Source organism: Lissotriton helveticus, chromosome 1_1 (assembly GCF_964261635.1).
Source record: "Lissotriton helveticus chromosome 1_1, aLisHel1.1, whole genome shotgun sequence".
In the NCBI taxonomy this organism is placed as follows: domain Eukaryota; kingdom Metazoa; phylum Chordata; class Amphibia; order Caudata; family Salamandridae; genus Lissotriton; species Lissotriton helveticus.
Genome location: NC_136057.1, coordinates 1465466014 through 1465490216, shown reverse-complemented (window position 1 = coordinate 1465490216; position 24203 = coordinate 1465466014). Strand labels below are relative to the sequence as shown.

The 24203-nt window shown below is 46.8% G+C and overlaps 1 protein-coding gene across 1 annotated transcript in view; it reads right to left on the bottom strand.

The window, feature by feature from the left end:
* RNF41 (ring finger protein 41) overlaps window positions 1–24203 on the bottom strand; it is a 320109-nt gene that overhangs the window by 2130 nt on the left and 293776 nt on the right. The window lies entirely within an intron of this gene.

Below are 24203 nucleotides of genomic sequence, written 5' to 3'. Positions count from 1 at the left end.
ACATGAGTTGCCCAGTGCAACGCCTCCCTTACATTCACAATTTACAGAATACGCACCTATTGCCAAGACCCTCCACAGCAGAAAGGTATTCACTATAGGTAAATAAAGGAAAAATGACCCTTAAGATAAAGAGGATGTTACTTGCCCATATCCAGCGCTGAATTTGCTACGCTCTTTTCGGGTGCTGAGCACAAGTAAATTGTAGCGGTTTACCGTTGCTCTGCACTGTATCAAACTAGACCAGGTTTGGCTTCATCTATAACTAAGGCTCAGAATTTTCTGTTTTTACTGATATTTACAAAATACATACAGACCTAAAAACATTCATTTTCCTGTTGGTATTTATTTATAAATGTGGATAAAAACAAATAAGAATACTGTGCAGTAGGTTGTACGTTGACAGAAACGCTATTTTCCATAATGCTTTCTTGGGAATGTTAGATCCTTTTCCGTATTGAAAAAGTACCAGTTGCCCTCTGGGAGCTACCTGGTCATGCTAATTTAGCACAAACTGCCTCACACCACCTTTGGATAATCTAGCCACTAGCACATACCAGGCTCAGAAAGGGACAGAAAACAGGCTCAGGTACCAACATAGAAGCGGGCTTTATTAGTGACTTAGAAAGCTAAAAAGAAAAGTAGTCAATATCTGCAAACTGAAGCAGTTTAAAACATGTAAATGTACGCTGTAAAAGTTTTCCCAAGGTACGGAAGACTGCATGGATTTGAGATTGCTGCAGAGGATATTTGTTTTAATTTTCGGGAAATCAACAGCAAACAAGCATGTACAATGCAATAGTCTCGGCTGGCATTGCTCATGACTTTTTTTTAAAATCAAATAAATGGCATTGTCATTTACATTGCCAATAGCTTAATCGTTAAATAAATGGCATTGTCATTTACAATGCCAATAGCTTAATCGCTCGCAAATGCATGACCTATTGCATTTACACCCACATAGAGCCACACACACAAAGCCACCCACACACACATACAGCCACCCACAGTCATTCACATAGAGCCACCCTCACAAAGAGCCACCTACAAAAAAAGCTATCCACACAGAGCCACACACACACACAGAGCCCCCCCACACACAGAGGCCCCCCCACACACACATAGCCCCCCCACACACAGAGCCCCCCCCACACACACAGAGCCCCCCCCCCACACACACAGAGGGCTTGGACCTGGGAATGTACTAAGTTTGTGAACTCCTGTCTCTCAAGCACAGGAGGGCGCTCGGTGTGTGAGCGGGGAGAGGCCACACGGGTTCTGCGTCATTAGTGTGTACATGAGACAGGAATGTTGGACAACAGTGCATGCTGCGTGTATGTGTCCTAAACCCAGCTACAGGCGCTGCCCCCATAACAGGAGTAACTGCCCGGCTCTCACTCTGGTGCCAACTGTCCCTTCACATTCCAGCAGAGGCTGCGAATCCTGAGGCGTGCGTGCTCGGTGGCGGAGCCATCCACTGTGCACCAGGTGCACTCGCACCGGGGCCCAGTAAACCACAATTGTGGCTGTATTTACCAGCAGGGGCTGCTTGCACTAGGGTCCAAGGTATGCCACCGGGTGTGCTCAAATTCACCTACAGTCCAGAGCAGGTTTGCCTTTTGTTCCACGTGTCCTGCTTTGCTTTGACCATCTCATCCACCCCGTGAACCAAGGAAAAGTACATATTTGCGCAGAGCAATAAAAAGGGAATAACCGAAAAACAACAAACAAACTTCTAAACTTCGTCTCCGAGACATGATAAGCGTGAACGATGAGTTCGGAGCAAAGACAATCTAGTGATGAGGGAGAATTTATTTTTCATCTCAGTAAGCCTATTGCATTTCGCAGACGAACACACAGTATCAATGCAAGTGTGAATACCGTTCAGTAAAAGCCACAAAATCAAATATTTGCTGCTTTTGAATTCATCATCCCATACAATTTAACATCATGAGTTTCATTTTGCTTTCTGCCTCCCGGTTTCCAGATGCAATCCATAATAGAATATTGTACCGACACGGCCATAATATCCATACAAACTGGAAGAGCTTCCCTCTTGGCACTTGTCTTCTGTTTGTAGGATAGCAACGTGTTTGTATAGCGCGTCATGCCCCATGTGTCACTTCTAAGCGCTGTAAGTACCGGAGGTTACGATGAGTCAATGTATGGCACTCTATACTTCTGCGTCCGTGTTTCAATACATCTATGCAGCTGCACGAGGTCCTTTCTTTACACAAGACTGTCTTAATGTCCGGTGAGTGCTTCTAAGTACTGACGCGCTAATCCTTAATTGCCCACACGAAGCACTCTCTGATGGCTTCTAGGAGCTACGGTGAGCTGTGCGCTTGTGTTAGCAGTGGCAAATATGTTATTTTAATCAGATATGGTAATCGGAGTGTGCATTTGGTGTTATTCCCAACTATACACTGAAGCCGATCTGCACTTTTCCATACAAAAGCCCCTCCGCATTATCGGCAGAATCTCTCCCCACCTATCTATGCAGCTCCAGCACACACCCCACTGCTAGTGCCCCGGTCCAGACAAGATATCGGCTACCATTTCCTCTGCAGCACCCACTGGCATACCCCCACATCCCTCCGCCCCCCCTCATCCCTCTCACCATATAGCCATGCGGCGATTGGGATAGTCCAGTCGCTCCGGCGCCCCAGCTGGTAGGGCAGGGTGTGCGCAGCGTTCTGGGTCAGAAGCGCCACCAGCACGGTGGGGCTCTGCAGGGCCGACTCCGGGAAGGGCCAGGCCTCGGGCGAGGACCAGGAGCAGCAGGGCGGGCATCCCCCCGGCACAGGGCGACGAGCAGCAGCGTTCCGGGCCAGAAGCGCCACCAGCACGGTGGGGCTCTGCGGGGCCGACTCCGGGAAGGGCCGTCTCGGGCGAGGACCAGCAGGGCGAGGGAAGCCGGCGTGTATGTGTGTGTGTGAGAGGCCAAGCGGAGCTCAGAGCCGAGACTTCGGGGCGGGGAGGAGCCGTCCGTGTGCAGTAACCTGATAGCCCCCCTCCATCCCAGACTGAGCACCGGTGAGAGGGAGGCAGGCCTCACTATGCCGTCACGGCCACACGCAGCATACATCTTGTACTCCCACCGCACTTCCCTGCGGGCTCCTGGGGGAACAAAAACACAGTCAAGTCGGTTTGGGTTCCACAGCTGAGACCAAAGCCACGGCTACCAGCAGCAAGCAGGCCATTCCATGAAAAGCTTCCTACCAAAGAACACGGGAGCAGGAAAAGAAGAGGCTGCTGTACTGAGGCAAGAGATACTATTTGGGATGGGTGACGCAGGGGGCCCCCTTTCTGGAAACACTTACTAAAACAAGCACTCACTGTAAGACTCGGCGGCGGCCGGGCAACAATGGCGGCCGCAAACATCCGAAAATTTCGGATTCGGGGGCGTGTTTTTGGCGTTCTGAGTGACGGATGAAGTCACAGTCGAAAGAACGCAAAAAAAACGCCCTCGAATTCGAAAGAGACAGGGCGTAATTGGAGTGACTCCCCTGTCCTCCAATGGCTGGCCTCCGTTTAGGAAGCCAGCCAATGGAGGAGAGAGGAGGAGAGAGGCGGGTTCAAGCCCTCATACTCCAAATCATTAAATCTCCTCCCGGAGACTGCGCAAGCGCAGCCTTCGGTCCTCGACCTAAAAACCGGCCCAGCAGACCCTACAACAGTCCCAGAGACAGCCAAAAAACCGGCCCACACACTGACCTGTCAGGCCAGCCCACTGATCACTGCCAGATTGCCCTATAGGCCAGTCCGACCTTGGTATATACTATTTTAGATAAGGCTTTCGCTCACCACAGCAGCCTGGCTATTCAGGATTACACACTTTGCTTTCATAGCAGTTGTCCCCAAAGGGCTGTTTTTTCATTATTGTAACTAGAATACGTCATACATACATACATGGCACTCTCCATACACATGTAAACCATTACATCTACAACTTAAGAGAAATGACAAAATAAAGGAAAAATTATTTTCACCGTACATTGCATATTTGCAATTAGTCACGAAACTTTCGGTACCTGAAAATAGAGAGTAAAAAGAAATAAACACTTCAAACAAGTCCAAGTAGTAAATAATGCCCGCCATTCTGTATTTAGGTGGCAAGCCTCCCGTTGTGCTTTCCTACAAGTTTAGTGGTCTCCACAGGTTGATGGTATTTACGCTCTATGGCATGTTAATCGTACAGTTGTCTGTGAAGGTAAGACACGTGGTCAGAACTATTGGTAAAACCCCTCTGCCTACGACTTGAGAAACAAGCATTGGCATAGCCAATAGGTCTCGCCTTTGGGACCTTATAAGTGTTTAGCCATGCAACAGGTAATGTTGTTGCAGTAAGGATATTGTGCTGCATAAATAAATACTTATAAGGTCCCAAAGGCGAGACCTATTGTCTATGCCAATGCTTGGTTTTTTAAAGCACTGTTCCAGGTTTGTACCATAGCACTGCTAGACTACATGCAAATGGCGCCAGTGACACCCGCAGGGGGATGCCTCAAAACATGTTTTCAATTGTAGGCTTCTGTCGTTTCTAAAAGCGGTCACTAACCGATGTTACTACTGGCCAAACGTATGGTTCTTAATGTACACATTTGGGAAAGGATGGATGACACATCCTGTCTTTTCTCACCTCCACAATTGGACATTTTTTGTACCTGACAATAGAAACAGTCTTGGAAGCAGGCACGGATGGACGAAAAGTGGATATATATAGATATATTATATATATATACATACATACATACATGGATACACCAGCAAACCCCAAAGCGCTCAAACTTTCGCTCATTTAGCCAATAAAGTTTAAGAGGTCAGAGCAAACTTCTCGAACCACTGTCAGCTAGGAGCATGGCATCGCTATTTACACACCCAACAAAGCGGATATGTTCCCCTTTGCTGAACTAGAGTCACAGGGGATCCAAGAAGCTGGTCTTACAGCTGTGCACATCATGGGCTGGTATTTCATGGACACACCGCATAGGTTAGGTACAAACCACAAGAACGGGCAATACACAGATCCACTGGCCTTCCCAGCCCTGTTTTGCAGTACAAAGGCTTTTGGGATAAGAAAATTAAGTACTCACTTGCCCTAACTTGGTTCTTGCCATTCCCTCTGCAGTTCACGTAGAAGGAGAGAATGTCGAGGCTGACAACCAGCTCATAAAAGAAAAGCGGGATGTGAAAACCGCCTGTTAGGATCACAAAGTGTGCACAGCTTCACACACTTTGCCAAAGGACTCCTGATAAAGTACAACAGATGTGGACTTTTCACACAAGGCTTGGTGTAGACTATTCCCTTCACATCTGGAGCCCCCAGGTTTGGCAGGCAGCTTTAGAGAATGGGAAAAATCAAGAAACACTCGAAGTCGCATGCAGAGTGTGGCTCCAGGAATAGGCTCCAGAACAAAAGCACAGCATACAACGTCGAGTGTCTTCTTAAAGTATGGGAAGCTGGGCACACTGCCCTTTCACACTACACAGGGCTGCCTGATGGAATTGCTTAACATATCAAGCTACTACAGTTAAGTAACAAGCCTTTAGTAACGCCCACTCAAATAAAAAAAACAGGACGGCAAAAGTAAAGCAGGGGTGCAAGCGCGCGACTACAAACACCTAAGTGGTGCGCGCGCAGCAGCGGCAAAAGTGAAAGTAATAATGCTCCAGATAGTGCCTCGGTCGATGAAATCTGGCGGCTGTGCACGTGCACACGCACGTGACCGCAACCTCTAGGCCAGCAGAAGCCTGGGGTAACGCTTTTAAAAGCACACTACTAAATGTCTCGCAAAGCAGCGCATGAGCTGGCTCAGCAACACCTAAAATCAGAACAAGGGTTTTTTTGTTTCACCAACCACAAACATGTTCAACACAGTTCCCTTCAGGGTTTAAGGCATACGACAAGGTGTCCATTTCCACATATATGCCCGTTTCCTTTTGCGGTGGACATAAACATATTACATACACAAGCTCTGCCTTACCGACTCCATGTCTGGCTTGGAGCCCATTGCAGGCTATGTTGCAGGACTGAAGTATGTTTTTTTCCTATTCCTTCAATAGAAGGTAGTTACACTAAAGACTAACTTGTACTTCAATGTCCTCTAAACCCGTTCACTTACAGATGGGGGAGGTGCTAGCGCTGAAGGATTAGTTACTTACCTGTAATCCTAGTTCTCATCCAGGGGTATACTCAAAGTCATAATCTATGAATAATCCCCGCCCATGTGCGGGATCCCGGAGCATATAGAAAATAAATATACATGTATATATATATGTGAAAACATATATTTGCAGCCTAAAACATTTCCTAACTGGCAAAATTGCCGCAAAATTACATAAATTAGCATACATACAGTAGTACTCTTCCAAACCCTAAGGAAGAAAGAGCAGAAAACATTTGTATACAACAATGCTTTCTTGCCATAGGAAAAACCTGTAATTGCAGGCATTTGCCAGTAGGCTGCAGTAGAGTATAAAGCAAACAAAGAAAACTGACACCTTGCCTTTAAGGCATTAGAGTAGGGGTACCGTGCCTTTAAGAACTGAAGGCAACCCCCTGCTCCCATGGTTCACCACAGGTGACAGTTGGGTCAGTTCTTTTTGGAGGTGCATAACACCTGAGGAGATCCACAATAAAACATCTCATAACTGTGTAACTCTGCTCGTCCGGGGAGGTGGGCGGGAGCTTATGACTTTGATGAGTATACCCCTGGATGAGAACTAGGATTACAGGTAAGTAACTAATCCTTCTCATCCAGGGGATACTCATCAATAGTCATAATCTATGAATAGATTAGCAAGCTCATACCCAAAGTCTCGCGGACGAGCGAGAAGTATAAAAACTTCACAGAATGACTAAGACATATATTGCAAATACATCTTATGCAAATAAGTTCCTTAACGAGGCCTGCCCTACTCTGGCATCGGCCTGAGTATCTGAGTCCAGGCAATAATGGCGGGTAAAGGTATGGACAGACCACCAAGTTGCCGCTTTACAAATTTCAGAAATAGGAACATTACGAAGGAGAGCTGTAGTGGAAGCTTTCCCTCTAGTAGAATGTGCATGTGGTTTACCCTGCAAGGTCTTGTTAGCTAGTTGATAAGCTAAAGCTATACAGGAGACAATCCAGCGAGAAATGGACCTTTTGGAAGCAGACAGGCCAGTATTAGTACTGCCATAATTAACAAAAAGCCGGTCAGACTTTCTAAGAGGCAGGGTTTTTGACAAGTAGAACTTCAGGACCCTCCGGAGATCTAGGGAGTGTAATGACCTCTCCGGGGGAGTGGAAGGATTAGGAAAAAAGGTAGGTAAGGTAATAGACTGGTTGATATGAAAGTCTGAAACTACCTTAGGCAGGAAACTTGGGTGCGTTCTTAAGACCACCCTGTTGGCATGAAAAACTGTGTAAGGCTCCTTACAACACAAGGCCTGGATTTCGCTGACCCTACGGGCAGAGGTAATCGCCACTAAAAAAGCAGCTTTCCAGGTCAAGTGCTGCAAAGAGGCCCTATGAATAGGCTCAAAAGGAGCACTCATCAGCTTAGTCAGGACGATATTAAGCTCCCAGGGAGGGGAGGGGGACCTCACCGGTGGGAAGACTTTCTTAAGACCTTCTAGGAAATCTTTAACTACAGGCATAAGGAAGAAAGATGTCTGATTAGGAGACTTCCTATATGCTGTGATTGCAGCTAAATGAACCCTGATAGAGGGGTATTTCAGGCCTGATCTCGCTAAATGCAATAGATGTGGACGAATCACCTGCTCTTGGCCATGTACCGGGTCAAGAGAGTGCTCATGACACCATAAGAAGAACCTCTTCCACTTGAAAGCATAGGACTTCCTAGTGGAGGGTCGTTTTGATTCCTTAAGAATAGTCATGCAGTCTGCTGGGAGGTCTAAATGTCCATACTGGATGACCTCAGGAGCCATGCCGTCAAGCGAAGTGAAGGAAGGTTGGGGTGAAACACCTTCCCCTGGTCTTTGGTCAACAAGTCTGGACGGCATGGTAGGCGCCGGTGCGGAACCTCCGACATCTGTAGAAGATCGGGGTACCACCACTGGCGTGGCCACTCTGGTGCTATCAGGATCATTCTGGTGTTGGTCCTGTAGAACTTCTGGATCACCGCCGGGATCAGAGGCAGGGGAGGAAAGGCGTAGAGTAATGTCTGCGACCAGCTGATCAAAATACCGTTCCCCAGTGATCCCTGTTGGGGAAACCTGGACGCGAATACGGGGCATTTTGCATTGGCCGCGTCTGCGAACAGATCTACGTCCGGTACGCCCCAGCACCGAAAAACCTCTTGCGCCACTTCCTCGTTGAGCACCCAATCGTGCGCTTCTACGAAGATTCTGCTTAGGCAGTCTGCTTGGACGTTTTGAATTCCTGGTAGATGAACTGCCACGATGGACAGGCCTCTTGCTAGGAGCCAGTGCCAGATGGCTTGTGCTTCCAGAGACAAGACTCTTGACCTCGTGCCTCCCTGTTTGTTCAAATAGAACATAGTTGTTGTGTTGTCCGTTTGAACCTGGAGGTAGTTGGTGCGCAGAGAAGGATAAAGAGACTTGAGAGCCAGATGAACTGCTCGAAGCTCCAGGAAGTTGATATGGTAGCCTTGCTCTACCTCGGACCAGAGGCCTTGAACTTGGAGTCGGTCCATGTGAGCGCCCCAGCCTTGAAGGGAGGCATCCGTGACAATTGACTGGGATGGAGGAGAACGATGGAATGGCACTCCCCGGAGGAGATTGGATCGTTTTAACCACCATCTGATCGAGTCCCTGGCTTCTTGAGGAAGCAAGACCCGGTCTTCCCACTGATCCGATCTCTGAGACCACTGATCTTCGAGGGCTTGTTGCAGAGGCCTCATGTGAAGGCGAGCATTGGGCACGATGTAAATGCACGAGGCCATCGATCCCAGAAGAGAGGACACTTGTCGGCTGTGGGGGCCTGATTGTCCAGAAGAAGGCGACCCTTCAGGAGCATAGATGACAACCTCTCCTCCGAAGGACACACGCTTGCCTGTAGTGAGTCCAGAGAAGCACCCAGGTAGTGGATCCGCTGGGAAGGGTTGAGAACTGACTTTTTCAGATTGACTTGAAGACCCAACGAGTCCATCAGTTTGAGGCAGAACGCCAGATGGTTTTAAAGCAGCGAAGGAGTGGAGCTTTTCAACAGCCAATCGTCTAGATACGGATAGACTAAGATCTTTCTTTTGCGAAGAAAAGCAGCCACCACCGCCATGCACTTGGAGAATGTCCGAGGTCCAGATTTCAGGCCAAACGGCAGCACTCGATACTGGTAGTGACGGCGTCCGATCTGAAACCTTAGGAACTTCCGATGCTTGACTGACACTGGTATGTGGAAGTAGGCGTCCTGCAAGTCGATGGCACACATCCAGTCTCCCTGATGAAGATGCGGGAAGATCTGGTGCAGGGCGAGCATGCGGAACTTTTCTTTTCGTATGAATTTGTTTAGCATTCGAAGATCTAGAATGGGCCTGTATTCCTTGGCAGTTCCTCATTTTTGAACCAAGAAATACCGGGAGTACACTCCTTGATTTCTGTGAATGGAGGGAACCTCCTCTATGGCCATCTTCTTCAGGAGGACGGAGACTTCGTCTTGTAGCAATTGACTCTGGAAACGTGGGAGGTGTCGCGCCTGAAGGAGAACTTGCGGAGGAGGAGATTTGAACCTCAGCAAGTAACCATGCTGCACAATATTCAGCACCCATCTGTCTTTTGTAATGGATTTCCACTCTTTCAGATGAGAAACACTCCCTCCCACCGGAGTGGCGAACAGACGTGGAGGTAGCAATGGCTCAGGGCTTAGGAGGTTGCTTGGAGGAAGACTGCTGCTTGTTATTGCCACCTCTTCCTCTGCCAGGACGACGCTGCTGGAACTGCGTCTTCTGCTGAGACTGGGATTGCCACTGAGGGGTTTGAACCCTCTGCTGGAAAGACCTACTGTCTCCCTGGCGAAAGCGTTTCTTGAATTCCTTGCGCTTTTCTAATCCCACAGCTTTGACGGTGTCCATTTCCGCTTTCATTTTGGACATTTCGTCGTCCGTGTGTGGACCAAACAGAGATTTCCCATTGAATGGCGAATTCAAAATCTTCTTCTGGGTGTCTGGCTTGAGCCCTGTCAGGCGTAGCCAGGCCGAACGACGGGAACAAATACCATTTGAATAGCCATGGGCCGCAATGTCAGAGGCATCCACTGCGGCGCTAATAACTTGATTGGCTACCAGGCCTCCCCCTCCTGTATAATCTCCAGAAAGTCTTGGCGATCTTCCTTGGGAAGCTTGTCTGTAAAGCGAGTCAGGGAGTCCCAAAGGGACCTGTCGTACCTTCCAAGCAAGGCAGAGGCGCTAGCCACCTTCATAAATGAAGAGGAGGTGTTGCATACCTTCCTACCAAACGAGTCCATAAGTTTACTATCTTTTTCAGGTGGTACTGAGCCTGCATGGGACTTCATGGCAGCCGCCACAATAATGGAGTTCGCAGGAGGATCAGATCTGAGGAACAAGGGATCCTCTGCAGGGGCCTTGTACTTTTTGGCTATCCGAGATGGCACAGATCCCACCACTGCTGGTGTGAGAAAAGTAGCCATAGCCGGTTCTAGGAGGCCGGGGACCAGGGGCAGAAGAGGCCTGGGCGCTGTGCGATGATGAAGAGTATCAAAAATTACAGAAGTGGGAACCACTGGAGTATGCAGCGTAATGTTTAGCTTTTTTGCTCCCCTGCTCAGAACATGGGAGAAAGTCGCGAGGTCATCAATTGGAGAGACTCAGGAAGGAGGCGTAGATGAGAAGGTCGGAGAGTAATCTCGGTAAGACGACCTAGATGAGGACGACCTTGTGGAAGATCTTGTACGCCGCCTGTTATGGGACCCGTCATGATTCCTGCTGTGACGGTCTCTGGACCTAGAGCGATGTCTAGATGGAGACCTCTGTCTTGGCCGGATTGGTGAACTTGGTCTGACAGGTGTTCTTGGCCTGGGTGAAATCCTGGGACTCCCGAGGAGATCTAGACGGTCTGACCGGCGTTCTTGCCGTAGACGGAGAATATGTATGGGAGTAACCCGAGCCCGGGCTACTCTGACCTCCAGATAGAGCCCCTTGAGGATGCTGAGACACCAAGCTGCGTGGTCTGTCCGCAGATCTGGGCGAAGGTTCCGGGGAGATTGCCACGATATTGAAACGAGGAGATGATGACTTGCCTCCTGAAGATCCGGAACCAGGGGATTCCACAACTGCCGTCACTTGATCCCTCGACGGCGAAAGCCTCGACGTCGAAGATGTCTGGGTGACTAGTGGCGTCGAGTGGTATGCTCTCGACGGTGATCGATCACGTCGAGAAGGACTCGACTGAGAACCTCAACGTCGATCTCCCTAGACGTCGACCGGATGGAGATGCTCCATGACGTCGTATCGACGACGACTCTTGACGTCGTGTCGACGATGACCTTCTTCGACGTCGCGTCGACGGCGACCTTTCCTGGCGTCGCCTCGGCGTGAACCTCCTTGACGTCGAAGGATGGGATCTGACAGTCCCTCTCGACGGCGGCCCGCCAGCCGGCGGCGACCTGGATGCCGTCCTAGCTCTCGACGCCGATCCCGTCCGGGGCGGCGGAGAGTGTCTTGACGTCGACGGAAGCCTCGACGTTGACGGAGACTTAGATGTGGTAGTAGCGATGGACTTCGAGCCCGAAGTATGGCGCCTCGACGCCGACTTACTTGACTGCGGCGGAGATCTTCGACGTCGTGAAGATGATCTTGGACTCTTCGACGGCGACCTCGACGTCGTTCTTCGACCTTCCTTCCTCTTCCTGGGGACAGGAGAAGCGGAATGATGCCGTTTTTGGCCGTGCTTGCTTGTAGGAGAAGATCTGGGGGCTGTAGAAGCACCCACCTGGTGACTTTTATCCATCTCCTGCATGGCATGAAGTCGAATCTTCGCCCTGTCGCGAAGAGTTCGACTTTTAAACTTTTGACAGTGATGGCACTGAACAGGAATGTGTGTAGATGGAAGGCACACAATACACACAGAATGTGGGTCAGTCAGAGCCATCTTTTTGTCACAAGAAGGACATTTCCGGAACAGAGCAGGCATTCTGACAGGAAATTCTTGTGGGTTACCACAGAAAAATAAATCAGAAGCCTTATTTATCCAAAAAATGTCGAATAATAAGAGAAAATTCTCTCAAAAACACAATTTCAGTTGAAAACTGAAGAGCTCAAGCTCCAGGATCCTCACAGAAGGAGCCGGAAAAAAGAACTGACCCAACTGTCACCTGTGGTGCACCATGGGAGCAGGGGGTTGCATTCAGTTCTTAAAGGCACGGTGCCCCTACTCTAATGCCTTAAAGGCAAGGTGTCAGTTTTCTTTGTTTGCTTTATACTCTACTGCAGCCTACTGGCAAATGCCTGCAATTACAGGTTTTTCCTATGGCAATAAAGAATTGTTGTATACAAATGTTTTCTGCTCTCTTTCTTCCTTAGGGTTTGGAAGAGTACTACTGTATGTATGCTAATTTATGTAATTTTGCGGCAATTTCGCCAGTTAGGAAATGTTTTAGGCTGCAAATATATGTTTTCACATATATATATACATATATATTTATATGTATTTTCTATATGCTCCGGGATCCCACACATGGGCGGGGATTATTCATAGATTAGGACTATTGATGAGTATCCCCTGGATGAGAATTAAGTAGGTGGTGACCAGTCAGAGTGAGCAGCCCCCGTACAAGTGGTGAGAAGGGGCAGCACCTTCCCAAATAAACTTTTGAGCACGGACACTTTTTTTTAACAACAAATTTAAGCACTGCCTAGGACAATTGGTGAATTGATGTTCTCTTTCTCAAACATATGATGTGTAATGTGTAGTGTGGTGCCACACAATGGATATCAATATAAGTAGAATATACCATGCTGTAGAATTATTTCAGAGATCCACAGTCTATAAAAAAATCCTTGCCATGAAATATTAATTCAAAGCAATATTTATATGTAGAGGAATACAAATTTCATGGGATAATTTTCATATACGCAATCTACAGAATAATTTCCCAGCCACTGATCATGAAAAAATAAACAAGGATGCTGAAGATAATAGTACTTATCTGTAAAGTACCGGTCAGACCCCGTTCAGGGGGCCCATGGTGCAGGCAGGGGATCCACTGAGCCTCAGTCGTAAGGGTTGTGGTCATTTGCCTCAGATTTCCTAGGGTCTGTACAACTATGGCTTAGTAACCTGAGCCCTTGATGTTATAGATGCAGCTTCCTACTATTAGCCAGTGTCTCCCATATAGTCTAGGTAGTTCCCTTTCAGGATCAACATCAAGCATGTTTACATTTCGAATGTGAAGACTCTCAGCCCCACCCTCTTCAACGTCTACATGAGCCCCCTCGCGCCCATCGCACGCCAACACAACCTGAACATCATCTCCTACGCCGATGACACCCAGCTGATCCTCTCACTGACCAACGACCCCGCCGCTTCCAGAGCCAACCTTCACGAAGGGATGAAAGATGTAGCCGAATGGATGACGACCAGCCGCCTGAAACTGAACTCAGACAAGACGGAAGTCCTCATCCTGGGCTCCTCGCCCTCCGCCTGGGACGACTCCTGGTGGCCCCCCGCCCTGGGCACCGCACCCACACCGACAGACCACGCACGCAACCTGGGCTTCATCCTGGACTCCTCCCTCTCCATGACCAGACAAGTCAACGCCGTCTCCTCGTCATGCTTCAACATCCTGCGCATGCTACGAAAGATCTTCCGGTGGATCCCCACCGAGACCAGGAAGACGGTCACCCAGGCCCTCGTCACCAGCCGACTGGACTACGGCAACGCCCTCTACGCCGGAACCACCGCCAAGCTCCAGAAGAGACTCCAGCGGATCCAGAACGCCTCAGCCAGACTCATCCTCGACATCCCCCGACGCAGCCACATCTCCGGACATCTGAGAGACCTGCACTGGCTCCCCGTCAACAAGAGAATCACCTTCCGTCTCCTCACCCACGCACACAAAGCCCTACACGACCAAGGCCCGAGCTACCTCAACAACCGCATCAACTTCTACGCCCCCAAACGCCACCTCCGATCAGCCAGTCACGCCCTCGCCGCCGTCCCCCGCATCCGAAGATCGACAACAGGAGGAAGGTCCTTCTCCCACCTGGCCGCCAAGACCTGGAACTCCCTCCCGACCGACCTGCGCCTGACCCAAGACCACCTCTCCTTCAGGAAGAAGCTCAAGACCTGGCTGTTCGAGCAGTAGCAGCACCCCCCCCCCCCCAAGCGCCTTGAGACCCTCCGGGTAAGTAGTGCGCTATATAAATGTCCATGATTGATTGATTGATCAGTTCACATTATCTCACCAGGTGAGGTTTCTAAGTCTGTGTTCAGGTAGGCACACTAGAGTGGCTGACCCGACTCCTTCACTTATCTGCTCCTGAGAGATCGAAAGCTGGTAGTTCGTCGGGACCTCTTTGGGCAGTTGCATGTCAGACAAGGCAACTGTTGCCCTTCATCCTGTGACTGGGATGATGTCTCGCAGACAGGGATGGCTGTAACGGGAGACTTTGAATTAAACAAGGGCCATGTAACAAGTGCTCAAAGATCGCCACAGCCCTGCTTGGGCTGATTGGATCCAGATTGGTGCGTCAATGCGAACACCAGTCTTGGTTGGATAGCAACCCACAGCACATGCCGCACTCTGGCGAATGATGCTTAGGTCAAGCAGAAGTTTCACCTTTGTGCACAGCAGCTCAGATCATGATGCCGAGGATCAGAGTCCAAACTGAGCTCCAGCAATATTTGGCCATGGTGCACAGTACCAGCCAGTAAATGGACTGCTGCCTGGTGGCACCAGGGAACTCAGAAGATCTCTGCAAACTTTCTCTTGTGGTAGCCCCTACCATGATGGAGTTTTGCACACCGCGCTTCTCCTGAACATTCATCGGTCCTGGAGTGGTAGAAGGCTCCTTCCCTCTCTCAGCAGAGGGAAGTTTTTTTTTAAACTTTACCATTTTGTCATAAACAGTCAGAACTCAGCCACCACTCTCTCCTCATGTTATCTGTCATGCAGTAAGTGATTGATCAGCCGGATAAGGGAAAATATGGGGAGCCTCAACCCACTCCAGTAGGAACTATCCCAGGAGGTGGCTGTGGTGATGAGGTCTGCACCGATTCTAATAAATACGTTTTTAAGGGGCCCCATATATCTTTAGGTTTGGATTTCGCAGGTAGGGTAGGAGCAAACAGGTCACTATTTATGTTGCAGTAACTAAGACTGTTTAGCCATGCCTTGGTAGTGGGAATACACTAGTTTCCCCAGGAGAGAGCAATTTCCCTTTTTGCCATCAATAATGCCATAGAGGTGTATCGGCGTAACTGTTTAGGGATGTTCCTCACGTATCCCCGAAGGGCAACCTGCGTGGTAGGGCGAGGTCTAATACTGTCATAAGCCCCAAAATAACATACATCGCCCTCCAATAGTCAGAAATTTTGCCACAATTCCAAATCATATGCGTAAAATCTGCATAAAGCGCGCAGCACTTGGTGCATGTATGTGGCCTCGTAGGATCTATGGAATGCAGTCTCGCAGGGGACATGTATGCCCACCATAAGAATTTTAAATGGAGCAACTTGAGTCGACTGTTCAGAGAGATTTCCTTAATCTGTGAGCAACGAAAGGACCACCGAGTGTCCTCAATAGTATTACCTAAATCTTGCTTTGCTCCCAGCATTCACGGATTTTAGCATTTTTAGCCGGAATTAATGATAGAGAGTTTGTATAATTTGGAGACAAGGAGGTCTCCCCCCGCAGTAGTGATCAAGGTAGTCAATTCAATTCAATATATATACTTTATTCGGCATAAAACAATACCATAAAAGTACAATGTAAAAAAGCAGTATCTTCTACGTTTTTTAAAAAACCATGCTAAGATTCTATTTAACAGCAATACATAAAATAAAATTGATTCAACACAAGGATCATCTTATAAAAATGGCCAAGAAGTGCCAGAATACAAATATTTCATCCATAATATAATGCAGTCAATAGCAGATATTAAACATTCACGACCATTATTCCACCCCTCTACTGGTTCTGAATTTCATCGCTAATCTTAAGAAGTTTACTGTACAGAACAGCGTTAAAGGTTCTACTGACAGTTTCAAAAACAGTAGGGCCACCTTAGCTTGTTTAAACTTGGTTTTCTTTAAAATACCTTTTAAAAATAATCGCCTAGAGTAAGCATAAAATGGGCATAGTAGGACCAAATGAAGCGTATCCTGTGGAGACAGTTGGTCGCAGCCACAGGGGCCCTTACTCTCCAAATGCTTTGTATACCCTGCTGGGACAGCCAAAGTGTGATGTAACAAATTTAGCCTGAAACGGGTCATCAGGAATCTGTCTTGAGGATTGTAGATAAGACACAGATAAGGTCCCAGGCCCAGGCACGACTTTGTGAGCTGGTGAGTTCTTACTGATGGCTTAGTCAACTCTCTTGCTTCCCTATTTGATGTGGCTCTGTTTAAAAATTCTGACTTAATACGGCCCTTATCCTTAGCTAGCAATTTTGTCGGGTGGGTATAATATTCCGCACAACCCATGGCTAGCAGGTTTTCCTTAATATATCTGAGCCATGGAATATTATGACCCTGTGCCCGTGTCATGCAGTCTAGTGCTATTTGTTGACTTAACCCCACCTCTGGGTTTGTCCATACTTTAATCCAGCATTCGAGGGGCTTCCATTGCAGCTCGTCGCACAGATAGGCTATACCCAGTTCCTCGTGAACCACATAGGAGGAAATGCTTTGTGGGACTTTCAGTACCCGCCTCAAATATTTGTTTTCTTCTATTTGTAATTTATGCGGGTCTACAAAGCCCCAAACCTCACTCCCATATGAAACTTTGGCACAACTTATAGAACTGTAGAGGTTCAGAATTTGCTCCGGGGACCATCGGCCTAGCCTCTTCGCGAAGTTCATGGATGCCCCTGTTGAGTTAATTAGTTTATTGCATTTCTCCTCCACAAGGCTAAGGCGACTGTCAAACAGGATCCCCAGATATGAAAATGACTTAACCTTTTACAATCCCTGTGTGCCTATTGTATACTTGGTTTTACTGGATGGTCCTTTCCCTACCTCCATAACATATGATTTGGTGAGGTTAGGTGACAAATCTAAGCTATCCATAAAATGGACAAAGCCATCTATGAGGCGCTGCAGTCCACGCGGAGTACGGGCCAAGAGTACTGCGTCGTCTGCGTATAGTAACACAGGTATCCCTCTCCTACCTATCTGCGGGCAGTCCACCCCTAGAGCTACCAACGCCTGGGTCAAGCCATTAATGTAGAAGGTAAAAAGGAAGGGGGCCAAAATGCACCACTGCCTCACTCCCCTTGAACATGGGAAGTGGTCTGTGACATTTCCCTCCTCATCATATCTCACCTGAGCAGAAGTATTCTGATGCAGTGCATGTAATATATTTACCAGTCCAGGATCGACTCCCAAGGCCCCAGTATTCCCCACAATTTCTTCCGATTTACTCGGTCAAATGACGTGGTGAGGTCCATGAAAGCCAAGAACACCGTCCCCTCACTGGCTATGGTGTACTTGGCTGCCAGGAGATATAAATTAAGGCATTGATCTGTGGTGGAGCGGCCATACCTAAACCCATACTGGGTATCTGTAATTATCTCATGTCCTCCGCCCAATCAGTCCGTTAAGGATGGCCCTACCTAGGACTTTCATGGTAACGTCAATTAACGAAATGGGCCTATAGCAATGAGGGCTGTCTTTGTTCCCTTTTTTAAATATGGGAACTATTGTGGCCGTAGACCAGGATATTGGCATCGTTGATTGCACTGCAGTATTTATTACTCTGGTGAGTATGGGCGCCCAGAGTTCTTTCTGGCTTAAAAAGAGATCGGGGGGGATCCCATCGGGTCCTGGAGACTTATTACGGGTTAGGCCCTCAATTTCCGCCTTTATTTCTCCTAAGGAAAAAGTAATCTGAGGTGGATTCACACTTTCCCGTTCTACTGTAGCCAAATCATCAATACTACCAAAGTTGTAAAGACCCTTATAATGCTCAAGCCAGGTTTCTGGGAGAATATGGCAGGCCAGCTTGGGTTTGTTTGAATCCTGAAAGCATGGTTCATTAACGACTCTCCAGAAAGCAGTCGAGTCCTTTGTCTCGGCCACTTCTCTCAAGTTTTCCCATGCCTGGTTCTGCAATACAATTCTACGGGATTTTAATGTTTTATTGTACCTAGCCCTACAGCTTGATACCTTCCCTCTGTCCCTAGGTACACATTTCAGAGCCGATTTCAAATCCCTCAAGGCGAGGGTACAGTCATGATCAAACCACCTAGGTGCACTATGTTCCTTATTGGTCTTCCCGCCCCTAAGTAAGCTATCAATTTGTTTGGCCGCTCCCTCAAATGCCCTGATCAGGTCTGCCCCCTTAACCTCCAGGTCCATGGTTGAGATAGATCAAGGTAGTCAAAGGTAGGACTGATTCTGGCTCTAGAGGAAATTCACCGATTTGTGCTCTCAACGCACAGTGCAATCTATTCAGTATGAACTTATCCATGAAGGATGCTTCCCTGAACCTCTCCCCCTCTGTACTGTGAAATGCAGACAGGGGAGTTTCTAGGTGCTTTAGGATAGGTGAACATCTCTTACATCAAGGGATAGACTTCGATTATCTTCCATCACCACTGGGAATACGGCTGTAAGACACCAACCAGCTCTGGTTGCACAGCAGTCCTCGTACTCTGGTGTACTCCCTTCCATTGTTAGAGAACTTGAAACTGAAACAAATGGGCCAATGGATTCCACATTTATAAAAAGAAAGCAAACTGGAGATGTGTATGTACAGGCTGCGCTTTCAGCACCTATTGAAGTGGTTCTCCTTTCCCAGTGTCCTTTCAAGGCTGCTCTGCAGACAGAACCTTTGTGTGGATTGATATTTTACACAGCACAGCAGTATCCTCCAAGTGCACCCACAACAGAGGCTGTCCTCACGTGGTCCCCTTCAATTTGCACTGTCTGCAGTACATACTTCACCTAAAGTTTATATCATACGGCAGTGCTTAAGGAAGACTAACCAGCAGCTTCTTGCTCATCAAAAGGCCCAATTGCATTTCTAAAGGTGCACTGTCTGCTCTTCACTTACCTCAGTGTCTAGGTCTCCCCCCTCCGGCTTCAGTAATGTCAGCAATACACTTCCATTCTCTGGGAAAACAACCTCACTGCCATCTTGTACAAGTCAGACTTCTGGTATTCAAAATGGAACATGCATGCCTCCATTACTTACAAATGCCACTAATTTTTCAAAATAAGCATCAGTTCCATAAACATACAATTGAAACAATATGTTTGAGAGAAATGAATTCCATTTGTTTTAATCTTTATGCATTTTCAAGGTCTACGCGTTTCGAACTACCATTCTTGCGTAGTTCTCTTCAGGACCAATCTTGCGCTCGACGATACAAGCTGGAAGGCTAGTGATCTCAGTCGCGTTGTGTTTTCACAACGCGACTGAGCCACGAATTGCGAAAACGGAAATTGAAGCGGATGAGAGAAATAAGAAAAAAAGAAAAAAAGAACCGCTTTCACATAGAAGACGCCTGCCTCGTCTTGACCAGACAGGCGAGTCAGGTCAGCCCACGAGCGCACCTACCGACCCCAAATTGGGATCACTAGCCTTCCAGCTTGTATCGTCGAGCGCAAGATTGGTCCTGAAGAGAACTACGCAAGAATGGTAGTTCGAAACGCGTAGACCTTGTTAATAGCCTAAAAAACTTGTAATCCAACCATTAATTAGGAAAGATTGTAAAGATTACTAAAAATATTTGGCTTTTTGTTACTGGAGAGTGAATCCAGTTAAAAATTTTTTTTGAATCATTCATGTTTTGTCGTGAGTTTGTCTTGTTTGTAGTGGATTGAGTAGTGTATGAGTGAAGAACGAATGGTGAGCAAGTTGTATTACACTGTAAATATTGAACAAGTTTGTTATCACTGTATACGATAATTGTAGTGCACTCCAGGTTTTTAATATTTGTATCAATTCATTGAAATATTATTTTGAAATAGAAGTGTTCAAATGAAAATGCATAAAGATTAAAACAAATGGAATTCATTTCTCTCAAACATATTGTTTCAATTGTATGTTTATGGAACTGATGCTTATTTTGAAAAATTAGTGGCATTTGCAACGGTTTTGTTCTTTATTCAAGTGTGGCAAGCAATGCCTGTGGGAGCCCAGACCCAGTGGTTTTGTGTTCATCCATTACTTACAGACACAACATGCATATACCATGCAAGCCACAAATGCAAACATTTACTTCGGATGGTAGCACACGGATCTGTGTAAAGAAACCGAAGTGGAACTTTACATGAGTGGGCCAGTAGGTCTCTACTCCAGTGACAAATAACATGCATCTACAATGCAATTGGTCTCACATTAACGCGAGTTTGAGCTACTGACGTTGTAAATGACAATGCCTTTTATTTATGTTTTGTTTTTTAAAACAAATAAAAGGCATTGTCATTTACAATGGCAATAGTTTAAACTCTCGCAAACGCAATAGCTATTGCATTCTAAATGCTTGAAGGCATTGCTGAGTTGCCCCCTTCTGTCTCCCATGGCCCCTGAAGAGCTCCACATTTGCTACGAGTAAAATAAACAAGCCAGTGGCCAGAACTGCACACGAGAGACCCTCCTGCAGTAAGAGAAACTCATTAAAGAAAACTGTGCTTACTGACTAAAGATGTAGTACTGTGTATCAACTGAAGTAAAAGGACCAGTCCTCATTGGAGGTTACAAATGAAGAGAAGGCGGTACTAAGGAGAAACTAACAAGCTTAATAGCGAATCAGCCGCCAGCATTCACGAAGAACAATGACAAGCCAATGACAAATATGTGCGGAGCTTCAAGTACATACTCCAATACAGCGCTGAACAGGCTCGACCTAAAAAGGTCTGGCCACAACTATGGATTCACAAAACTCAGCATGCTGCCAGCAGTCTCTTTGCGTGAAACCCATAATAGGGCGAAAAGCCAGCATCAGGATGCTCCCCTGCTGGTCACAGAAGAGGTCCAGGACCTCACTCATGTCAAGTGATAGGCAGGCAGTCACACACAGACACACAGTCACATAGACACACACACACACAGAGAGAGTAGGGCCCAAAATATATATATATTTAAAAGCAGGATATCAGATTCATGCCGTCGGGAAACAGGACTGTTAACCATGTAAGGGACAGTTTCCTCCTAACAGTAACTGTACTTGCCTACACTTCATAGATTAAAAACATGCAGTGGTTTTCTAGATCGAAGAAGAAATCCACCAGGAAATTGGTATCCTAATGCCGTAACATTCTTTGTACTGCTTGGGCTTGATTCACAGATTTGGAAACTATATTGGGGCAGAATGAGAGGAGAAATGGTGGCTATTCCAAAATTTGTGACATGTAAGAAGGACCAAACGCTGGATTAAAATCACTCAGGGATGTTGCAAAATGCACTGCCAATACTGTAAATAAAAAAACAAAGAAAGAAAAAACATATAGTTTACCTGTCGGGGTAGTTTTGCAGCGTGAATCTTTCCGGATTCACATGCTGTGCATAGACTTTGTAGCGGTTTGCTAGTCTTGTGGTGGCTGGGTGGAAGATGAGCGCTGGTTTGTGAACAGATATTGTAAGACCTTTTGTCCTACTTATGCTCTTTATTCATCTGAATGTCCACACGGTAATGTTTTGTGAACGTGTGCACTGAAGATCATGTTGCTGCTGGGCAAATGTCTTGATTTGGATTATTGTCCCGAAATGCGACTGTTGCGCCTTTCTTCCTTGTTGAGTGAGCCAGCGGGGCTCTTGTAGTGTCTGCCCAGCTTGTTTGTTGCATAACTGTATGGCTTGTGCAATCCATCTTGCAATTGTGTTCTTGGTCACTGGTCTTCACAGAAAACTGTTAGCAAAAGGTACACAGAATTGCTTTGTTTTCCTGTATTCTTTGGTTCTTTCTATGTAATACATGACTGCTTTCTCTGCTTGTGTCTGTGGTTTTTGGAAGAAACTTGGAATTTATATAGTTTGGTTTCTGTGGAATTTTGATACCACTTTTGGAATAAAATGTGGATCTGTTCTCATGACAATCCTATCATGTATTTGGAAGCAGGGTTCCTGTAGTGGTAGTGCTTGCAATTCACTAACTCCACATCGTGATGTTATTGCTACTAAAAAGGCAGTCTTTAGTGTGAGCAGTTGTGGCATTGCCTTGAGTAGTGGCTCAAACTATATTTAGGTTCCATGTGGGTGCAGGCACAGTCTTTGGTGGTGCGATTCTTTTTGCTCCTTCTAGGAACCTTTTAACCACATGAGAAGTGAAGAAACTCTTCCCGGTTTGCCCTCTTGTATATGCTACAATTGCTGCTAAGTGAACCTTCAGTCACGTGTAGGTTAGTTGACTATGTATTAAATGTGTCAAGTACTTCAGAACAGTTTTTTCCCCTTGTGATCTTTTCTGAAAGATGTTCGAGGCACTATTAAGAGTGTCTTTTCCATTTTGCTGTGTAACATTTTATTGTGGTTGGCTTTCTTGCTCCTCTTAGAACTGCCAGTGTGCTTTCTGACAGTTTTAGACGTGCACATTTTATGTACTCAGGAGCCATGCCGCAAGGCTTACGCTCTTGGTGAAGTACTTTTCCTTTTTGCATTGTTAGTAGGTCTTGCCTTTTTGGCAAGTTGTGCATTGTTCCTCGAGATATCTCCATTATCTCTCAGAACCAAGTCTGTCTCGCCCACTGTGGTGCGATGAGAATCACTGTCATGCGGCTGATCTTGCATTTGTAGATCACTCTGTGGAGAAGTGGTAACGGGGGGAAAAGCGCATGCAAATATCCCTGACCAGTCTATCCACAGCGCATTCGCCAGGGACTGATTGAAAGGTTGCCTGGATGCAAGGTTTTGGCATTTCACATTGTATCGTGTTGCAGAGAGGTAGATTTGCGGAGTTCCTCATTTGCTGAAAATCTTGTGGAGTTCTGTTTGATTAAATTCCCATTCGAGGAATGATGACGTTTGTCTGCTCAGTCTGTCTGCTTCTATATTGTCCTTTCCTGGCAGGTGTATTGCTATTGTGTTAATGTTCCTTGGGATTGCCCACATCCAAAGTTGCTGAGCTAGAGTTGAGAGTGCTAAAGACTGCGTCCCTCCTTGCTTGTTTATGTAAAACATGGTGGTTGTGTTGTCTGTTTGCATTAACATTGTCTTTCTGTAGAACTCTTTCTGAAAGGCCTTTAAGGCGGGGTTTTAACTCTAAAATATGGATGTGCTTTACAGCATCCTGCTGTGTCCACAATCCCCTTACTTTGAGGTTGTTCATGTGCGCTCCTCATTCTATCTGGGAAGCATCTGTCATTATGGTCACTGCTGGAGTTGGTTGTGTGAAAAGCCTGCCTTGTGCTATGTTGGTTTTGTTCCACCATGCTATTTCCTGATGAAGTGTCTGCGTGACAAACACTATCTTCCCAACTCCCTGTTCCTTGTGACCATTGTGCTTGAAGTCATTCTTGGAACGGTCTCATGTGTAAGCTAATGTTGGGATTCAAATGAGTGCATGAAGTCATCATTCCTAGCAGTGTCCTCACTGTCAGAGCGTGCCCCCTCTGGTATGTATGTGTCTCTTTTAGCAGGGCTAATATTCTCTTCTTGCTTGGGAACACCTTCCCCAATATTGTATTTATTTCTGCTCCTAAGAACACTTTCTTGTTCTGGCTTTGGGGAGATTTGTCCCAGTGTATGGAAAATCTGAGTTGAACTAGAGTCTCTATCACTTGCTGTATATGTTGTGTGCAGAGACTGTACAAGCTTGCTCTTACTAACCAGTCATCTAGGTATGGGTATACATGGATTCCTTGCCTTCTTAGATGAGCGACTACTGCAGCTAGGCACTTTGTGAACACGCTTGATACTGATTTTAGTCCGAATGCTAGCACTTTGAATTGGTATTGTATTTTGTTGACCAAAAATCTTAACAGCCTTTTGTGTCTTTTGTTCATGGGAAAGTGCAAGTAGGCATCTTTTAAGTCTATGGTTGCCATGTAGTCTTCCTTTTTGCAACTGAGGTATCACCTTTTGCAGAGTTGTCATTATAAACCTTTGAGTCTTTCTGAA